General features: G+C 42.9%; 1 pseudogene; it reads left to right on the top strand.

Moving 5' to 3' along the window:
- The first annotated feature begins 2,310 nt into the window (after positions 1 to 2,310).
- On the top strand, positions 2,311 to 20,314 carry LOC114683793 (annotated as a pseudogene).
- Positions 20,315 to 21,984: the final 1,670 nt, after the last annotated feature.

Genomic DNA, 21,984 nt, shown 5'->3' with positions numbered 1-21,984 from the left:
GGGAGGCAGAGGCAGGCGGATCTTTGTGAGTTTGAGGCCAGCCTGGTCTACAGAGTGAGATCCAGGAAAGGCACAAGGCTACACAGAGAAACCCTATCTCGAAAAACCAAAACCAAACAAACAAACAAAAAAACCAAAAACAAAAACAAAGCAAAGTCAAACACCCAAGTTTATCTCTTAAAGCAAAAAAGTACAGTCCTGGGGTGATGGCTCAGCAGATAACAGTGCTGGCCACCCAGTCTAACAACTTGAGTTCAGTCCCAGGCATCTACATGGTAGAATCTGAGAAACAACTCCTGAGAGTTGTCCTTTGGCTTCCACACATGTTCCGTGGCATGTGTGTACAAACATACACAAAATAAATAAATGTGATAAATTCAAAACAAAAACCTATAGTGTAGTAAATAAATAAACCAGGGGACTGGAGAGATGGCTCAGTGGTTAAGAGCAATGGCTCCTCTTCCAGAGGACCTGGGTTCAATGCCCAGCGTCCACATGGCAGCTCACAACTGTCTGTAACTCCAGTTCTAGGCGATCCAACACCCTCACATCAACAATACATGCAGGCAAAACATCAATGTACATAAAATTAAAATAAATAAAACTGGTAACATTTTATATCTTTGTTGTCAACAGTTTATTATCCTTATCAAGTATTATGTGCTGTAGACAATTTTGTATGTTTTACTTGTACAGTGCAGAAGGTTTTTACATCAGGATCACTACAAAAGCATGGGTTATACAGCTGTGGTGGGTAATATAGGGACAGGCAATGCAGCTGTGGAGTCATTTAGCTTCATTATAATCTTGGGGACTGTAGTTGTATGTGAAGCCTGCCACTCATCAAAATGTTGTTCTGGGTGACTAGAAAGATGGTTCAGCAGTTAAGAGCACTAACTGCTCTTGCAGAAAACCCATGTTTGAGTCCCAGCACCCCCATGGTAACTTACTATCTTCTGTAAGGTAATTCTAGTTCTGGGAGAGCTAATGCTTTCTTCTGCCTCCATGGGCACAGAAGGCATGTGATGCGCAGAAATACATGTAAGCAAAATGCATACACACATAAAATAAAACGTTTTTATTTGTATAAATATGTGTGTATATGTAAATCATGAAATAAGTTTTGGTGTAGATGTAGAGAAATGGGAAGTCTTGTGCATTGATCAGCTGTGAAAAATAACATGGCTATTCTTTTTTAACTTTTCCCCCCTTTTATTGAACATAGATTTTTTTTCCCCTCACGTAATATATCCTGCTTACAATTTCCCCTCTCTCTACTCCCAGTTCCTTTCCACTTCCCCTCCCATCCAGATCTGCTCCCTTTCTGTCTTTTATTAGAAGACAAACAGACTTCTAAGGGTAATAATAAAATACAACAAAAATATAATAAGATTAAACAAAACCTGTTCCATCGGAGTTGTGACAACAAAGAGAAAAAAAAGAGCCCGAGAGAAGGCATAAGTATCAGAGACTCATTCATTTGCAAGTTCAGGAATCCCATAAAAAACCCCTAACTAGAAGCCTTTTGCAGATGATCTGTCCTGGAACTCTGTAGAACAAGATGGCCTTGAACTCGGAGAGTTGCCTGCCTCTGCCTCCCTGCTGAAACTAAAGCTGTCTTGGAACTCGCTCTGTAGACCAGGCTGCCCTGGAACTCAGAGATCTATCTGCCTACCTCTGCCTCCTGGGTGCTGGGGTTAAAGGCGCGCGCCACCACGCACGGCTTTTTAATTTTATTTTTAATGTGTTGAAGAAAAGCCATGCTGTAGGAACTCACAGAGTCTGAGGCAGCATGCATGGGGTCTGCTTGGGTCTGTACCAGATCAAACCATGTTTTCACTCCCCTAAACAAGTTCGACCCATCTGCACCAGATGTGCTTGATCACACGTGGAGGGGAGGTTTAGGAAGCCAGGATGTGTGCTTGCCCCTGGTTGGACCTGTAGGAAATACTTTAAGCCCCTGCAAACCACGACTCAGGGCCATTTTCCCAGAAACCAGAGACGAACCTGGCCGGAGAGGCCATCCACCTGGCCAGTATTTAATTACAGCTGGCTTCAGATTTGGCTTTAAACTGTGGTAGCTAGCGGTCTTATTCTCGACTGGTAGGATTACCGGAAGGAACAGTGAGGTCCAGGAGTGACAAAACCAAGACAGGAGCTATGTGGGAAATGGGCAAAATGCCAATAATACGTCTTTATTAGTAATTTCTTTAAAATGGGGAGAATCACAGTCACCAATTAAAAGCAACGGACTGGCGTCCAACCGTGGGGTGCTCAGGCTCAGGATGTTGCACCCGTTTCAGGCTCAGGATGTTGCACCCGCTTCGCGGAACCCACCGAGACCACCAAGGAGCCGGTTTCCGATACAAGCATATAAGGGTGCTTTTATTCAGGTTCAACCTGGGCCGCTGCACTGCAGATGGAAGGAAATGTGGCGGCGGCGGCGGCCACGAGCCCAGGTCTATGTAGAGGGTTTTTATAGGGAAAAACCACAAGCCGGGAATTGGCAACTTGGGATTGGGTAGAAGGGGCAAGGTGACTTTTTGAAACTATTGGTCTAGACTTTTGGCGGGGAACCACAACCCGCTGAACAAGATTATCTGGACTGCTGAACAGGATTATCTAGATATCTCCAAGGGCCATAAACCACAGACAGGATCCTGTTAAGCTTTCCTTTAAACATAGACAGGATGTCTGCCGGAGGATAACTGCTCTGTATCCATTCGAGTTATCATGGCACATTCCTGAGCCTGTAAAGTTAAGTCTAGGCCTTCACAAGGATGCCGCTGGAGAAGCTAGAGGATGGCGCCTCACTCTTTGCCTCCGCAGGCCTACATATTGAAAAGTACTCACAGGAATTCAGTACAGCACCACCCACCCTGTTAGGAAAGGCAGAACTGGGCTCAGCCTGGAAACAGCCATTTCTGGTTCAACCTGTTTTGACTTCAGAGAGAATGGCTGCTCCCAATCCCAAGTCAGCTGCGAAAGACCAGGCTGCAGGAACAGCAGCTTTTCCCAGCTCCTTCTGGACCAGGGAACAAATACTGACTTTGCGTCTCTGGATTTATTTTGTTCTCCTTCACTATTATGTATTATTTTATCCTGAGAAAGTAGGAGTTAGATAGCTAGGAACCCAGAGAGATAGGGATAGGGGTCATGACTAGGTAATAAAGGGGTCGAATATCCAAGGTGGCTATCTTCTTCCTCACTTTTCTTACTTGAGACAAAAGACTGGCACCTTAAAACAAGTAATCTGGCCAGGCAATGGTGGTGTACGCCTTTAACCTCAGCACTCTGGAGGCAGAGGCTAGGGGATGTCTGAGTTCGAGGCCAGCCAGATCTACATAGTAAGTTCTGGGATAGCCAAGGCTACATACTGAAAAACCTGTCTTGAAAAACCGAAAAGAAAAAAAACAAGGGCTCTGTAGGCTTTTGTCTCCCACTAGCAGGTCTCCTGCTGATGGACTGGGTCGACAAGTTCAAGACACGCTCAAGATATGTCTGGGCCATCAACCACCCTAGCTTTTTTCAAACTGACCAGTTGAATTAAGGGAGGAAAATCCTTCAGAGTTTTTAAACTCCCAACCCTAGAGAAGAGACAGGATTTTCAGTTTTCCAGTTCCCCCTCTGCTTGGCAAAGGCTCTTTTTCTCTGTAGTCTGGTCTGTGGCATGCATGTTTCTCACCCCCAGTACATGCCATCCTTTAACTGCTGATTCTGTAAGTGGTGCTTGAGATTTCTCCACAGCTACCTGTTGCACTTTGGAGGATTTTTCCACCTTTTAAATCTTTAACTGGCAAAGAAAATGAATCCAGCCAAGCTCCCTAGACTGGGGTGGTGGTGGCGCACACCGTTAGTTCCAGCACTTGGGGGAAAGAGGCAGGTGGAACTCTGAGTTCGGGGCCAGCCTGGTCTGCAAAGCGAGTTCCAGGACAACCAGGACCACACAGAGAAACCCTGTCTTGAAAATGCAAAAGAGAGAGAGAGAGCAAGACCCTTAGGCTTCATCAATCCCATCTACTTTCTGTCTTGCATCTATCTTATTTTCTCTGCCATTTAAAAAATTTTTTTTTCCTTTCTTCCTTTTTTTTTTTAATGATACAGGATCTCACACAATCCAGGCTGTCTTCAAATTGGCTCTGTGGCCCAGGGTGAACTATAGCTCTGTAACAGGCCCCAGTCCTTAGCATGACCCCAGACCTTATTAGCATAAGTGACTTTATGATAGAAACACCATTCAGGCCATAAAACTCAGCATGTAGACTGCTAATCCCAAAGATGGGAGGAGAAAACCCACCAACCCAAATCGTTACCAAATTATTTAAGGCAAGCAATTAATTAAAGCAAGCTTTTTATTCCTATACACGGGCTTTCTCCCCCTAAGGTGGGGTTTGAGAGGTCAGCATTGGATATGAGGAAGACAAGGCTTTTATAGCTCAGGGGTAGGGGATTTCCAAATGGGGGATTTGGTGGGCAAATAGGTTGAGTTACAGGGGCAGAACGTAAGCATAAGAAGTTAGTCCTAATCCTGAAATGAAGACATGGTTGCAAGATGGTCATAACAACAAGCAGTCATACATAACAAGGTAGTCATAGGCAAAACTTTTTGAAACAAAGGTAGATTTGCAAGATGGTTTTAAACAACTTTTTGAAAGGAAGACATGTTTGCCATTCTGTCAGGGTGCACCATGTAGCGCAGGTCTGTTGAAAAAAGAAGGCACTCCCAAGATGAAATTTTAAGGCCTATGTGGCAACAGGAAGGTTCAGCCTCTTCTGATGACTGAACCCTGAGTAGCCTTACAAAGGAGTATGGCTTTTTTTTTTTTTAATTGAAAGTTATAGAAAGTATTTCCTCACACCAAGGTCCCTAATCTTAATTTACATGTCTTGCTGAAGGAGAGCATCGTGTGCCCCCAAGATTCTAGTCCTTTATTATGTATTGTGTGCAATACACAATAGTACAAGGGACTCAGGCATGCCTATGGCATCTTGTGACCAAAGTCATGGGATGGCTGCAAAGTCATCCTTTAGCAAAACAACTCTACGAATCTCGAGAAACAATCACTGTTTTCCACAAGGATTCTTCAAGGTCAAAGTATTTCTAAAAAATAGCTGTTCGTTCTAATATCTACCCCAGATACAGCGATTCTGCTAAATTCCTACAATACCATTCCTGGAACAGGCAGTACAGAACCATTTGTAGTTAAGGTTACAGGTGGGGAATAACCCAATCCTTGAGAAACAGAGGTTTAGTCGTAAATGGGAACGAATCTAGTTTGTCTTTACTATAAGATGGTTTTTAAGCCTTAAATGGAGGCAGGTTGGTTCTTCAGACAACACCATCTGCCAAAACTGAAAAGAAGACCTAATCCATTAAAGTCCCTAGTTTTGAGAAAGTCTCTAAATAACTACCTAGTTGTTTTTTGTTTTTCTTTTTTCTTTTCTTTTTTTTTTTTTTTTTTTTTTTGTTGTTGTTGTTGTTTTGCTTCTGTAGTTTTGATTCTGGTTAAGTGATCTTGTTAACTGAAATGGTTTTTTTGTGCTTAAAAGGATACGTATTTTTTGTGGTTAAAAGCTCACCCTGAGAAAGGCTTGGGGCTACACTGGGATCCTGAACACCCAGTGTATACCCAGTGTAGTCATTGGCCAGCTCATAAAGACTTTCTGTTCCCTTCAATCCATGTCCAAGCAGTCTTCTCTGGTGGCTACTCCACGGCAGCTCCAAAGCCTCCTGCTTCTACCTCACAACTGCTGAGCATACAGACTATCACACTTAGCCTAGTTGGCACCTCTCTAAGAAATGCCCATCTGGACCAGCTGGGCAGCAGTGGTTCACACCTTTAATGCCAGCATTCGGGAAGCAGAGGCAGGTGGATCTCTGTGAGTTTGAGGCCAGTCTGGTCTACAGAGTGAGCTCCAGGACAGGCACCAAAGCTATACAGAGAAACCCTGTTTCAAAAAAACAAAACAAACAAACAAACAAAAAATGCCCATCTGAAGAATGGCTCCCTTTCATTTTCTTACTTAATTATCAGTACCTTTTAGCTCTAATTATTATTATTTTGTTTGTTTTATGAGATAGGGTTTCTCTGTGTTGCCCTGGCTGTCCTGGAACTCCCTCTGTGAACAAGGTTGGCCTCCAACTCACAGAGATCTGACTGCCTCGGCCTACCAAGTGCTAGGATTAAAGGATGGTCCACCACCACCTGGCTCAAATTAATTTTACTACATTCAAAGATCTGGTTTGTAGGCTAGCAATGATGGAAGCAGAATGCTCTTAACTGAAAACTGACTTATTTAGTATATTAACTATCTTTCCTTGAGTCTTACCTTAGTGGAAAAGATACTCAGCTATGATGTCTATCTATCTGGGGAATCAAGATAAGGGGAAGGGCGGGAAATTCAGCTGCCCTAATTGCTCATGGAACCAGTCCGGCAATCACCCTGCAGATGATTCCTTGGAACTCTCCTCACAACTGCCCGGCAGATGCCTTCTTGGAATTAGCCCTGCAAGTACCCTATAAACTACTAGGAACCAAGTTTCATTCAACCCTAGTCCCTGGCAAGGCAGAGTAGATTCTTTCCGTAATGTCTTGGTTTCTTTCTGTTTATATAGGGTGAATAAATTTTTCTGCTTATGCTCTCTTGGTATAAATGTTCATACCCCTGATTATGGCCTCAGTTTCCACCTAACAATAAATATATTAAATGAAATAACCATAGGGGGAAAAAATCCCAAATGTAGACCCATAATATATGGAAATTCAAGTACAAGAAGCATTTCGAACCCCAAAGAGATATGGCCAGGAAAGAACCCCTTCATATTGAAAGGGAACAGTGAAACCAATGAACTGGACCACTCTGCGGGTTCCAAGAAAAATTTATTTGGAGAATCAAACTGAAGGGCTGTCTCTCAGAGGACAGAGATCAAAGGGCCATGAGAAAAGTCTTGTCAATTTGTTTGTTTGTTTTGACCTGGCCAGTTTTAAGAGGACAGGTGGCATCAGGAAGAAAGGTGTGGGCTAGAACAGCCTGGGAGAAAGTGCTGTTTGGGTTATTAGTTACTAGATGCCCTTGCCCGAATCATTGGGGGTGGATAACGGAGGTAGTAGCTTTCCCGGTAAACAGAAACCTGCCTTATGAGATTCCTGAAGAATGTGGAGCTTAGGTTTCTGTTTACCTGTTGGGAGCCATGCAGCCGAGTTTTGGACCAGTATATATGAGTGTTTGTCCAATGGGTCTCCAGATAAAGCAAAAGCCCACGGGGACAGTCTCACTCAGCAAGGATCACTGGACTTTGGGACAGCACAGAATACTGCTGGGACCACGTGGCCTGCATGCTCTCTTCTCTCTTGTAATAATGATGAGTCTCTTGGTGGTTTAAGTGTCATTTTGTCAATCATGCATGGGACAGATGTGATCATTCCGGGAAACCACGTTTTTTTCTCATCTATCTTCTCCTAAAATTCTTTGGGAGCTGATGTGTCTCAGGTTTCTTGTCTGGGAGATGCCAGTCATCACTTTAGACCCCAGGAGCTGTTCTAATTCAGTGCTGACAGGATCAGAGGCAGAGCACCCTTATTTCTGTAAATATGTTTTGAACGGGATTGTTGTTCTTGAAAATGTGTGCCTATGTCAATCACCTTTAGTTTTGTAAAGACAGGATGTACCTGGCTTGGTATTTGGCCAGGCTAACAAAATGGTAAGTGTTGTTTGGAGTTTAAAGATGTTTTGTCGTAAAAGTTAGGGAAAAAAAACAAAACAAAACTGTGTTTGACATATTTGTTTTGGCTGGAGGTTAACGTTGGAGGATGGGAAAAACTTGTTTGTTAGTAATGAAAAACATCCTTGTTTTTGATGTGTAAATAAAGAGGGCTGGAGCTATTCCTGGCAGCTTAGGACCTAACACATAACACATAGTTAAAATGTTAAGACTACAGAACAAGGGGCCGGAGAGATGGCTCAGTGGTTAAGAGCGCTTGTTCTTACTGAGGATGCAAATTCTATTCATAGCATCCACATGGTCACTAGCAACTGTTTCTAACTCCAGTTTCAGGAATCTGCTGACCTCTTCTGGCCTCTGAGAGCACTGTATGCACATGATGCACAGACATATGTGCAGGCAAAACACCCATACACATAAAAATAAATAAATATGTTTTAATGCCAACTTGTATAAAAAGGCAGATGTATCAGAATTTGATCTGTGTTAATAGCAGAATTCTTGGAATCAAAATTATTTATCTCAAGTTCTGAATGTAAACAATTGCCAACCAAGATTACTATATCCAGAAAAGTTTTCTTTTTTCTTTCTCTTTTCTTTTTCTTTTTTTTTTTTTGAAGGAAGGTCTCACTATGTAGGCTTCACTATGTCCTGGAACATATTGATCTTGAACTCAGATCTACCCCGCCAGTCTCTACCTCCTGAGGGCTGGAATCAAAGGTGTGTGCCACTATACCCAGCCAGAAAAGTTATCTTTTAGTATTGCAGGGGGGAGGGGGGGATAAAAATCTTCTAAGAAGCTGGGCTGTGGTGGTGCACACCTTTAATTCCAGCATTCAGGAGACAGAGGCAGGTGAATCTCAGAGTTCGAGGCCAGCCGGGTCTATAGAGAGAGACGGAGAGAATTCTAGGATAGCCAGGGCTATACAGAGAAACCCTGCCTTGGAAGAAAAAAAAAATCTTCCAAGATAAGGAGACATTAAAGGTGACTTCATTACTGTAAGTCAGCGTTGTGGGGGAAACTTAAAGGCTCTCATGTGGTAGATGAAGAAAGGTCCAGACATAAGAGTGCAGAAAACAGTGTCACAAGAGTAATAGATTAACACATGAGAATTAGGAAGGAACCGAACATGTTCAACTAGTAAATTCCTAAGGTGAGTAAGAGAGAAGGAAAATAAACAGATATTACTCAGATTAACCAGCACAGGAGTGGGGGAAGAACCCAACAAAAGACAGGATTCAGCAAATACTTCTCAATAATAATCCTACATGCAAATGGGTTTAATTCTTCAATTAAAAGAGCTAGATTAGCTGAATTAAAATCCAACAGACTGGCCAGGCGGTGGTGGTGCACGCCTTTAATCCCAGCATTTGGGAGGCTGAGGCAGGCGGATCTTTGTGAGTTCGAGGCCAACCTGGTCTACAGAGTGAGATCCAGGAAAGGCACAAAGCTACACAGAGAAACCCTGTCTTGAAAAACTGAAAAAACAAAAACAAAAACAAAAACAAAAACAAAAACCCAACAGACTATAAAGTCCTTCCTCTAAAAGCCTCCCCCACCCCCCAAAAACAAACAAAAACAACCAGACTGACAGCGAAAAGATAGAAAATGATATATCAGAAAGTGGAATCTAAAATCAAGCTTGAAAAGATATAGTTGCATCTGAAAGTAGTTTTTTGTTTGTTTTGTTTTCAAGATAGAGTTTCTCTGTGTAGCTCTGGCTGTCCTGGAACTTGTTCTGTAGACCAAGCTGGGCTCAAATTCAGAGATCTGCCTGCATCTGCCTCCTGAGAGCTGGGACTAAAGGTATATGCCACCAAACCCAGCAGGTTTTTTAATATTATTATATTTAATTAGTTATTTTCTCTGTCTCTTCCTCCCCTTCCCCCCCCCACACCACCACGTGCTGCGACATGTGTAGAGATCAGAGGGTAACTTGCAGGAGTAGAACTCTTCTTCTACCATATGGGTCCTGCACATCATATTCAGTTGTCAGGTTTGGCAGCAAGCACACTTCCTCATTGAGCAATCTTGCTAGTCATTGTTGTACCGGTGTCTCAAAACCCCCAGAGATCACCAAGGAGCCGGTTTCCGATGCAAGCACACAAGGGTCTTTTTATTGTCAAGTTTCAACCCAAACTGCGGCCCTATACTCTGACGCAGTGGATGGAGGGAAATTCAGCGACCCCCAGCTCAGGGGTAGGAGAGTTTTTTAGGAAAAAACAGAGAGCTGGGAGTTACATGCCTTGGCGTTTTGGAATTGAGTAAAGGGATAGTGGGCAAGGTGAGTTTTTGAAACTATTGGTTAAACTTTTGGTGTGAAACCACAACCTGCTGACAGGATATCTGGATATCTGCAAGGACCATAGACCACCCACAGGATGTCTGCAGGAGCATCTGGATCTTGTTAATTTTTTTTTTTTTTTTTTGGGTATTTCGAGACAGGGTTTCTCTGTGTAGCTTTGGAGCCTGTCCTGGAACTCACTCTGTAGCCCAGGCTGGCCTCGAACTCACAGAGATCCACCTGCCTCTGTCTCCCGAGTGCTGGGATTAAAAGCGTGCACCACCATCGCTCGGCCACACAATGAAATTTTATTAAAGCTGAAATTACTCAAAAAGTGACAAAGTCACCACATATTAATAAAGGAAACAATTCACCAAGAAAATATAATTGTAAATATATATACATCAAATATCGGTGTATTCAATTTCATAAAACAAAACCAGTCAACATAAAGAGGCAGACAATAGACCACAGTGATGGTTCAGTAGTTGTTAAGAGTGCTTTTTTTCCAGGGCTGGAGAGATGCCTCAGAGGTTAAGAGCACTGGCTGTTCTTTCAGAGGTCCTGGGTTCAATTCCCAGCAACCACATGGTGGCTCACAACCATCTACAATGAAATCTGGTGCCCTCTTCTGGTGTGCAGACATACATGCAGACAAAACACTGTATACACAATAAATAAATAAAACTTAAAAAAAAAAACAATAACAACAAATATTAACAAATAAGAAAATGAGGGCAGCGGCACACACCTTTAATCCCAGGACTCGGGAGGAAGAGGCAGGAGGATTTCTGTGAGTTTGAGGCCAGCCTGGTCTACAGTGTAAGTTCCAGGATAGCCTAGGCTACTAAAGAAATCCTGTTTTGAAAAGAGAGAGAGAGAAAAAAAAGCAAAACAAATTTAAAAAAAAAAGAAATAATTTTTTGTTTACCAGTTAATAATGTAAGAAACTAGAAATTGATATCAAGTGCAAGATTGTAAAACATCGGTAGCGAACTTCTGCCCTCTAGGGTTCTCCCATTGTGCTGTAAGCCTGTATTTAAGACCTCTTCCCTCCTTCAAAAAACAGCATTCGGCATTAAAAAAAAAAAAGAAATTGATATCAAGAGAAACTGTTCAAATCCATGGAGATAGAACAACATACTTTTTGTTGTTGTTGTTTTGAGACAGGGTCTCACCATGTAACTCTGTCTATCTTAGAACTCACTATGTAGAACAGGCTGGCCTGGAACTCACAGAGATCCTCTTTCCTCTGCTTCCCGAGTGCTGGGATTAAAGGCGTGCGCCACCACCGCCCTGCAGTTTTTGTACTCTTTAACAACTTTTATTACATTTATGTATTCATGTTGTATGTGAAGGGGGACACACATGCTACAGCATGTTTATGGAGGTCAGAGGACAACTTGTAGGAATTGGTTCTCTCTTTCCATCATGTGTGTTCCTAGGATTGAATTCAGATCATCAAGCTTGGTGTCAAATGCTTTTATCCACTGAGCCTTCTAGCTTATCAATTTTTTGGAATTTCCTTTCTTTCTTCCTGTCTTTATTTTTTTAGTTTTTTTCTAGACAGAGTTTCTCTGTGTAACATCCCTGGCTGTCCTGGAACTCACTTTGTAGACTAGGGTGGCCTCCAACTCACAGAGATGCTCTTGCCTCTGCCTCCCGAAGGCTGGGATTAAAGGCGTGCACCATCATGCTGGGCTAATTTTTAGTGCACTTCATTTAGTAAGTGTGGTGGTTTGAATAGGTATGGACCCCACAGACTCATGTATCTGAATGCTGGGCCCATAGGAACTGGCACAATTAGGAAGTGTGGCCTTGTTGGAGTAGATGTGGCCTTGTTGGAGAAAGTGTGCCACTGTTGAGGTGGGCTTTGAGGTCTCACATGCTCAAGCCATGCCCAGTGTGGCACACAGTCTCCTTCTGCTGCCTGTGGGTCAAGATGCAGAACTCTCAGCTCCTTCTCCAGCACCATGTCTGCCTGTACACTGCCATGTTTCACACCATGATGATGTGAACTAAACCTCGGAAAGTGTAAGCCAGCCCCAAATGAAATGTTTTCGCTTATAAGAGTTTCCGTGGTCATGGTGTCTCTTCACAGCAATAAAACCCTAACTAAGACAGTAAATAAATCAAAAGTAATATCAGAACTAATATTAAAATTATACTAGGGGGTTAGAGAGATGGCTCAGTGGGTAAGGGCGCTGGCTGCCTTTCTAGAGGACCTGGGTTCAATTCCCAGCACTCACATGGTAGCACAGAACTCTCTGTAACTCACATTCCAAGGGATCTAACATCCTCACACAGACATACATGCAGGCAAAACACCAATCAATGTATATCAAATACATTTTTTTTTAAATTATTAAAAAATTATATGAGGAAAAGAGATCACTAATGTACCTTATGGTTGTGTTGGGCCTGGCCATGTTGGGTTACTTTAATCTTAGAACAATCATCTGCAACTCTATTAATTATGTATTTATTATGTATGTAGTATGTATGACTGCAGGCCAGAAGAGGGCACCAGATCTCATTACAGATGGTTGTGAGCCATCATGTGGTTGCTGGGAATTGAACTCAGGACCTCTGGAAGAACAGTCAGTGCTCTTAACCTCTGAGCCATCTCTCCAGGCCTACATCTGCAACTCTAATTTATACTTTCTTTGTTCAATTTAAAAAAATATTTATTTTATCGTGTGTGTGTGATCATGTGTGTCTGTTTGTGTGTGTGTGTGTGTGTCTGTGTGTGTTTAATGTTATGCCCAGATCACAGGGACCCCCCCCCCAAAGACCACCACAGACACTGAGTCACGTATGTAAAGAAGAGTCTTTATGCTGGGCGGTGGTGGCGCACGCCTTTAATCCCAGCACTCAGGAGGCAGAGGCAGGCAGATCTCTGTGAGTTCGAGGACAGCCTGGGCTACCAAGTGAGTCCCAGGAAAGGCACAAAGCTACACAGAGAAACCCTGTCTCGAAAAAACCAAAAAAAAAAAAAAGTCTTTATTTCAAGCTTGGAGCTTGGTCTCTTTGTCTGTCGGATACAACGGTGAGAGCAGAGATCCCCTAGCCCAGGCAGGGTTTTTTTTTTTTTTTTTCATATCAGAGGTTGGGGTGAGGGGATTTCCAGGGTTCACGACCTTGATTGGCTAACATTTGTCTAGGGGTGTGGGGAATGTTTAGAACGTCAGGTACTTCCCCTTAGGTACAGGCCCTCTCTGGGTGGGGTCAACTTATGGCTTTTACAGGTATTGCCTGCCAGGAAGCCTGTCACAGAAACTGTATCCGGGCCTCTAAGTCTGTCATGGCACCTGTGTGGTCAAGCTGTTTTGGGCCCACCCCCAAACACATTGGAGTGTCCAAGGAAGACACAAGAAGGCATCCAATCATCTGGAGCTAGATAACAGGTATTTGTGAGCAACCTGACATGAGGTTTGGGATCTGAACTTTGGTTCTCATGATTAAGCAGAAAGTGCTCTTAACTGTGGAGCTATCTTACCAGCCCCCAGTTTTTCTTCTGAGACAGTCTCATTTAGGGCAGGCTGACCTTGAACATACTGTGTGGTTGAGGATGAACTTGAACTTCTGATCTTCCTTACTCTAAGACTTTCCAATCTCTAGGTTTAAAAATTTTTTTTTTCAAATTAATGTACAATGTTTTAGGTTTTATTATGACATTTCCATACATTAGTATCATTAGCCTTCTTTCCTATTCATTCCCCTCCCCATACTGTCCTCCTCTTCACCCCTGTCCACTCTTATGCCGTCCTCTTCCTCCTCTGAAATCATCCTCTCTTCTAACTTCATGTCATGTGAATAATTTCTCCCTTATCCCTTCCCTGTTAGGGCATCTTTCTCCTCTTTCATGGTCTCCTTTCTACTTTCATCATACACACACACACACACACACACACACACACACACACACACACACATCAAGATATATATGAGAAAAAATATGGTATCTGTTGTTGAGAGAGTCTGGCTTATATCACTTGACATAATTATTTCCAGTCCCATCCGTTTTCCTGAAAACCCATGACTTCATTTTCCTTTATGGTTGAAAAACATTCCCCTTTGTAAACCATATTTTCTTCATCCACTTATCTGTTTGCAGACATCTGGGCTGGTCCAGCTTCCTAACTAGTGAAACTAGTACAGCAGCTAACTTGGATGTTCATGTGGTCTGGAGATCTGGAAGCTTCAGGTATGTACAGTTCAGGTCTATAACTGTGTCCTATGGTATTACTACTTTTAGGGTTTTGTTTTGTTTTGTACTTGTGATACAGGGTGTTGTGTAACACACGCTGGACTCAAACTTACTATGTAGCCAAGCTTGAGCTTGAATTATTGATTGCTCTGTCTTCAGCTTCCTAGTGCTAGGACTACAGATACATGTCACCATGCCTGGTTTAGTTTTAGTTTTTGAGAAACCTCCAACTAATTTCTATCATAGCTTCAGTAGTTAACATTTTCAAAAGCAGTGTATATAAGCATTCTTCTTTCCCTACATCCCGCCCATCTCTGGTCATGTATATTTGCGGTTCTAAATGTCTTTTGTGTTCAGATAGCCATTTCTTTCTCTAGTTTTGAGAGATTTCCTGCTATAATTTCATTGAATAGATTCTCTAAATCTTAGGTTTTTATTTCAGCTCCCTTTCTATCCTTTGGACCCTTAAGTTTGGTCTCTTGATCATACCCCAGAGTCCTGGAAGCTATGATGATACACAAACATTTTTCTTTTGTTGCTGTTTGAATGTAGTATTTCTTTCTTCTCTTTCTTTCTTTCTTTTTTTTTTTTTTTTTTTTTTTTTTTTGGTTTTTTGAGACAGGGTTTCTCTGAGTAGCTTTGGAGTCTGTCCTGTTATTTGCTTTGTAGACCAGGCTGGCCTCGAACTCACAGAGATCCACCTGTCTCTCAAGAGCTGGGATTAAAGGCATGTGCCACCACCTCCTGGCTGAATGTAGTATTTCTTTGGCTTTACCCTCCATACCTGATATTCTTCTGCTTGGTCAAGACTATTGGTAATTATTTTCGGTGTATTTTTTTCTTTTGATTCATTGAGTTTTCATTTCCAATATTTCTATTTTTCTTCATAATTCCAGTCTTCTATCAATTCTTTTCTTACATGTTGCTGACTTTTTGGTCCATATTTCTTATCTTCTGACTTTTTCCCTCTTCCGTTACTACCTTTCCTTCCTGGGTCCGGGATTGAATTCATCTGCCTCTTTAAGGTTATTGATCATTTTTTTTCTAGTAAATGTTTGATCTCTTCTTGCACTTTACCTATTTTAGTATCTTTGAGTTCAGTAGTTGAGAAGTTCTGATCATGTGGAGGAGTCATATTACCTTGCTTTTTCTTACTTCCTGTGCTTCTGTACTGTGACTTACTCCTCTGTGGGTTTGGCTGTTGCTTCAGTTTTATGAAGAGCTCTTGTCAATTCTCAGTGCCACCCAAGGAAGAAAAGCAAGTTGCTATAACAGGAACCACGTGAAACCAATCAAAATATTGAAATACATTTAAAATCAATAAGAAGCTGGGTGGTGGTGGCGCACACCTTTAATCCCAGCACTCGAGAGGCAGAGGCAGGCGGTTCTCTGTAAGTTTGAGGCCAGCCTGGTCTACAGAGCGAGATCCAGGACAGGCACCAAAACTACACAGAGAAACCCTGTCTTGAAAAAACTTAAATAAATAAATAAATATAATAAAAATAATAATAATAAATAATAATGACTCTGAGATACCATCTTACACCTGTCAGAAGGGCTAAGATCAAAAACACTGAAGACAGCTTATGTTGGAGAAGATGTGGAGCAAGGGGAACACTCCTCCACTGTTGGTGGGAATGCAAACTTGTACAGCCACTGTGGAAATCAGTATGGCGGTTTCTCAGAAAATTGGGAATCAATCTTCCTCAAGACCCAGCTATACCACTCTTGGTCATATACCCAAGGAATGCTCAATCTTACCACAAGGACACTTGCTCAACTATGTTTATACCAGCATTATTTGTAACAGCAAGAACCTGGAAACAACCTAGATGTCCCTCAACTGAAGAATGGATAAAGAAAATGTGGCACATATACACAATGGAGTACTACTCAGCAGTAAATAAAAATGATATCATGCAGGCAAATGGATGGAACTAGAAAATATCATCCTGAGTGAGGTAACCCAGATTCAGAAGGACAAACATGGTATGTACTCACTCATGAGTGGATACTAGATGTAGGGCAAGGGATGGCTAGACTGCAGACCCCTTGATTTGGAGGATGTGGGGTGGCTTGGGAAGGAGGGCTTGAGGGGTGGGAGAAGGGAGGAGGTGGGATCTGTGGGTAGTATGTAGGGTAAGTAGAAAATTTAATTAAAAGAAAGAAAGAAAGGAGGAAGGAAGGAAGAAAGAAAGAAAGGAAGAAGAGAGAAAGAAAAGAAAGAAAGGAAGAAAGAAAGAAGATAGAAAGAAAGAAAGAGAGAGAAAGAAAGAAAGATCCTGTTTTGGCAGTACAGGGTTTCTCTGTGTGTAGCTTTTGCTGTCCTGGAATTCACAGAGATCCGCCTGCCTCTGCCTCCTAACTGCTGGGATTAAAGACCTGTGCCACCACCGACTGGTTCCTTCTTCTCCTTTTAAGAATGATACATGCAAGGTCATTTGCTGCTGTTTTTCTGCCTAAGTCAGAAAGCAGCCACTTTAGCTTTTCTTTCCCTTAATAAAGGATCTCTGTGAAAACAGATGTTTGGGTGTGGTTTGTGCCTGTGTCTGGAATGGAGTCCCCACTGTGCGGGAGTCCCCTTCAGCCACCTTCTGCATACAAAGCCTCTAGAAAAAAAGACAAACCACATGTTTGTTGATATGATACAATGGCACAGGACAGTGGCTTAATTCCCCCACAACATCAATTTCAGAAGAATTTTAAGCCTCCACAATTTTGTTTAAAATGTCCTACTCGTGTGGCTGAGGATGTGGCTCAGGGGCAGAGTACTTGCCTACATTCATGAAGATCTTGGTTCAGTCTCCAACACCAAATAAACTGTGCCTGTGATCCCAGAAGCCTGGAGGGGGGTGGAGGCAGGAGGCTCAGAAGTTCAAGACCATTCCACCCTACATACTGAGTTTGAGGTCTACCTGTCTGAAAATGGGAAATATTAGTGTGGAGCTAAAGGTATAGTTTAGTGGTGCAGCTTGTGCTTTGCGTGTGCAAGCCCCTAGTTGAATGTCCTCCCTCAGTAGGCTGTGGCAAGAGGCTCACAGGTTCAAGGACACACTGAACAACTGAGGTCAGGTGTCAGAATAAAAGGTAGTGAGAGCTGGGAGTACGTATCAGTGGTTGAGTCCTTGCCTACCTCATATGAGACTCTAGGTTCAATCTGAGGACATGGGAGTAAGCATGAGAGAAAGATTTTTTTATACTAGAAGATGGAAAGAGTTCTTAAATAAGATGGACAAGAGACACAAATGGTAGCCATTAAAAATGGGTGAAATCGGGCTGGAGAGATGGCTCAGAAGTTAAGAACACTGGATGTTCTTCCGGAGGTCCTGAGTTCAATTCCCAGCAACCACATGGTGGCTCAAAAACCATCTACAATGAGATCTGATGCCCTCTTCTGGCCTGCAGGGATACATGCAGGCAGAACACTGTATACATAATAAATAAATAAATCTTTTTTAAAAAATGGGTGAAATCAACTTTATGAAAGTTTGTTTTGAATTTGCTATCAAAAGACTCAATAAAAGATAGTTTGTGCTGGGCGGTGGTGGCACACACCTTTAATCCCAGCACTCGGGAGGCAGAGGCAGGCGGATCTCTGTGAGTTCGAGGCCAGCGTGGCTACAGAGCCAGTTCCAGGACAGGCTCCAAAGCTACACAGAGAAACTCTGTCTCAAAAAACCAAAAAAAAAAAAAAAACAAAAAAAAGACAGTCTGCCAGGCTTGGTAGCACACACCTGTGATCCCAACACCTGGGAAGCTGATGAGGCAAGATTGGGCAACAGAGTGAACACCAGGCCATTCTTGACTAAAGAGTGAGAACTATTCTAAAAAAAAAAAAAAAGAATAATTAATAAAATGGAGAATAAAAAGCACACATTGCCAAAAAAAGACGGTGAACTGGAAGCTTCTGCCAAGTATTAAGAAGAACAGCCAGTAAAGTCGAAGAAAAGACTCTATTCCAGACAGAGAAGAAGGAAGAGCTCTGGAAATTCACAAGGGCACTGACTGTAAAACAACTGCCAAGTGTGTGTGTGTGTGTGTGTGTGTGTGTGTGTGTGTGAGAGAGAGAGAGAGAGAGAGAGAGACAGAGAGAGAGAGAGAGAGAGAGACAGAGACAGAGAGAGAGAGAGAGAGAGAGGCAACAACACGCAGAAAGACAGCGAAACTGAACACAGCTCCAGCCAGAGGGCTTCCCACAAGGGTGAAGGGAAGCAGAAGCCTCATCCACAAGGTAGACCAGGTAGCTCTGGTAAAAGATACTGGCTGTCTTACCATCAGACAAGCACCACCCTCACCAGCCTCAAAGCCAGTTGTGAGTTTTGGAGGGATAGTGACTCCTCCAGGGGATAGCAGAAGGAGGATACATCAGACATCCTATGGATGGATTTGAATGTCTAAAACTGAGCAATCCCAGAGGACCTGAGAGGAGAGAAGACCATGAGTCAGGGAGCCTGGATTGAACCCAGCACACCTCCAGGTCAGAAACAGCCCTGGGAGAGTAAGAGTGCTTGATGCTGACAAGCCAGAACAAGCAGGCTGCCGCTCAGTTCAGGCCACACATTGCATAACGATGCAGCCTCGTTAGCTGGAAATGCAAGAGAGTAAATTTGGGTTTCGTTTTCAAAGGTATGGTTGCTCACAGGGTTCCTTTGCGTGTGGAGACAACCTTAGGTGTGATCACCTTTTCCTTTTTTTCCCTCCATTCTCCCCTTTTGTTCTTTTTCTTTTCTCTGCTTCCCTCCCTTCTCTCTCTCTTTTCTTTCTTTCCTTCCTTCCTTCTTTCCTCCCTCCCTCCTTCCTTATTATTTATTTATTTATTTATTTATATATTTATTTTTGAGACAGGGTTTCTCTGTGTAACAGCCCTGGCTGTCCTGGAACTCACTCTGTAGACCAGGCTGGCCTCGAACTCACAGAGATCCTCCTGCCTCTGCCTCCTCCTGAGTGTTGGGATTAAAGGCGTGGGCCACCACTGCACAGCTGACTCACAAACATTTTTAACTTCAATTCTAGATCGAATGCTCTTTTTTTGGCCTCTGTGTGTACCAGACATGCACGTAGAACATGTAGGTAAACAGAGATATCCACTTAAAGATATTTTTAAAAAGAGAGACCCTTAAAAGCACTTGGGAGGCAGAGGCAGGAGGATCTCTGTGAGTTCGAGGCCAGCCTGGCCTATAGAGCGAGCTCCAGGACAGGCACTAAAACTACACAGAGAAACCCTGTCTCGAAAAACAAAACAAAAACAAAAAAAAGCTTTAACTTTCCCAGGCGGCTGCCGAAGGTGGCGGAGGGGCAGGTTCGAGCGCTGGACGGCCGCAGCCGTCTCCTGGGCCACCTGGCGGCCGTTGTGGCCAAGCAGGTACTACTGGCCGGAAGGTGGTGGTTGTGCACTGTGAGGGCATCCACTTTTCTGGAAATTTCTACAAAAACAAGTTAAAGCGCCTGGCATTTCCCCAAAAGTGGATGAAGAGCAACCCATCTCGAGGCCCCTTCCACTTCCGAGCCTCGAGCCGCATTTTTTGGGCACACTGTGCGAGGCATGCTGCCCCCCAAGACCAAGCGAGGCCAGGCTGCCCTGGGACGCCTCAAAGGTGTGGAATGGGATCCCTCCACCCTGTGACAAGAAAAAAACGGATGGTGGTCCCTGCCAGAAGGTTTGCTTACCTGGGACGTCTGGCTCGTGAGGTCGGGTGGAAGTACCAGGCAGTAACAGCCACTCTGGAGGAGAAACGGAAGGAAAAGGCCAAGATCCACTATCGGAAGAAGCAGCAGCTCTTGAGGCCACGGAAACAGGCAGAAAAGAACGTGGAGAAGGGGCTGTAGAGATGGCTCAGAGGTTAAGAACACTGGCTGTTCTTCCAGAGGACCTGAGTTCAGTTCCCAGCACCCACATGGTGGCTCACAACCATCTGTAATGATACTGGCTCCCTCTTCTGGCCTGCAGGGATACATGCAAAACAGAATACTGTATACATAATAAATATATAAATATTAAAAAAAAAGAACGTGGAGAAAAAAATCAGCAAGTTCACAGAGGTCCTCAAGACCAATGGACTCCTGGTATGAGCCCAATAAAGACTATTTGCTTCAAAATATAGCACAGACGTGGAGGACATTATAAATAAAGCTTGTACCGGGTGGTGGTGGTGGCGGCGGCGGCGGCGCACGCCTTTAATGCCAGCATTCTGGAGGCAGAGCCAGGCGGATCTCTGGTGTACAGAGCGAGATCCAGGACAGGCACCAAAGCTTCAGAGAAACCCTGCCTCGAAAAACAAAAGAAAACAAAACAAAACAAACAAACAAAAAAAAGATAAATAAAGCTTGTTATATAGACCAGGCTGTCCTCGAACCTGGAGATCGCCTGCCTCTGTTTTCTGAGTGCTGGGTTTAAAGGTGTTTGCCTTTGGAAATTGACCTGTAGGCAAGTGGGAACCATGAAGTAGCCTTGTAGACATAGTTTCCTAGGCTACTTTTCTTTTGATATTCACATCTAGGATTCTTTCAATATTTATTTATAAGAAATTTTTTATTAAATATTAAAAGACCTTCACCAACCCCACATCTGACAGAGGACTGATCTCCAAAATATATAAAGAACTCAAGAAACTACACATTAAAATATTGAACAATCCAATTAAAAAATGGGCTAAAGAGCTAAACAGAGAATTTTCAAAAGAAGAATCACAAAGGGCTGAAAGATGTTTAAAGAAATGCTCACCATCCTTAATCATCAGAGAAATGCAAATCAAAATGACTCTGAGATACCACCTTACACCTGTCAGAATGGCTAAGATCAAAAACACTAATGACAGTCTATGTTGGATGTGGAGCAAAGGGAACACTCCTCCACTGTTGGTGGGAATTCAAACTTCCACAGCCACTCTGGAAATCAGTATGGCGGTTTCTCAGAAAATTTTTGGGAATCGATTTTCCTCAAGACCCAGCCATACCACTCTTGGTCATATACCCAAGGAATATTCAATCATACCACAAAGATCCATGCTCAACTATGTTCATAGCAGCACTATTTGTAATAGCCGGAACCTGGAAACAACCTAGATGCCTATCAACTGAAGAATGGATTAAGAAAATGTGGTACATATACACAATGGAGTACTACTCAGCAGAGAAAAACAATGACAGCATGAAATTTGCAGGCAAATGGATGGAACTAGAAAATATCATCCTGAGTGAGGTAACCCAAACCCAGAAGAACAAACATAGTATGTACTCACTCATAAGTGGATTCTAGATATAAAGCAAAGGAAAATCAGACTGAAAAAAAATTTGTTAATTTATTTAATTTTTTTATTCATGTAAGTGTTTTGCCTGCATCTATGAATGTGTACTATATGTGTGCCTGGTGCCTGAGGAGGCTACAGGATACCCTATTTTAATTATTTAATTAATTAATATTTTTTTTTTGTTTTTTGTTTTTTGAGACAGGATTTCTCTGTGTAGTTTTGGTGCCTGTCCTGGAACTCACTCTGTAGTCCAGGCTGGCCTCGAACTCAGCGAGATCCACCTGGCTCTGCCTCCCGAGTGCTGGGATTAAAGGCATGTGCCACTGCCCGGTTAATTAATTAATTTTTTAAGAGACAGGGTTTCTCTGTGTAACAGCCCTGGCTCTCTTGGAACTCGATTTGCAGACCATGCTGGCTTTGAACTAACAGAGATCTGCCTGTCTCTGCTTTCTGAGTGCTGTGATTAAAGGCTTGTGCCACACCATGCCTCACTGGGGTAATCTACTTTTAAACACACAC

This window comes from Peromyscus leucopus, chromosome 9, assembly GCF_004664715.2.
Source record: "Peromyscus leucopus breed LL Stock chromosome 9, UCI_PerLeu_2.1, whole genome shotgun sequence".
Classification (NCBI taxonomy): domain Eukaryota; kingdom Metazoa; phylum Chordata; class Mammalia; order Rodentia; family Cricetidae; genus Peromyscus; species Peromyscus leucopus.
This window is presented reverse-complemented; position numbering and strand designations above follow the sequence as displayed.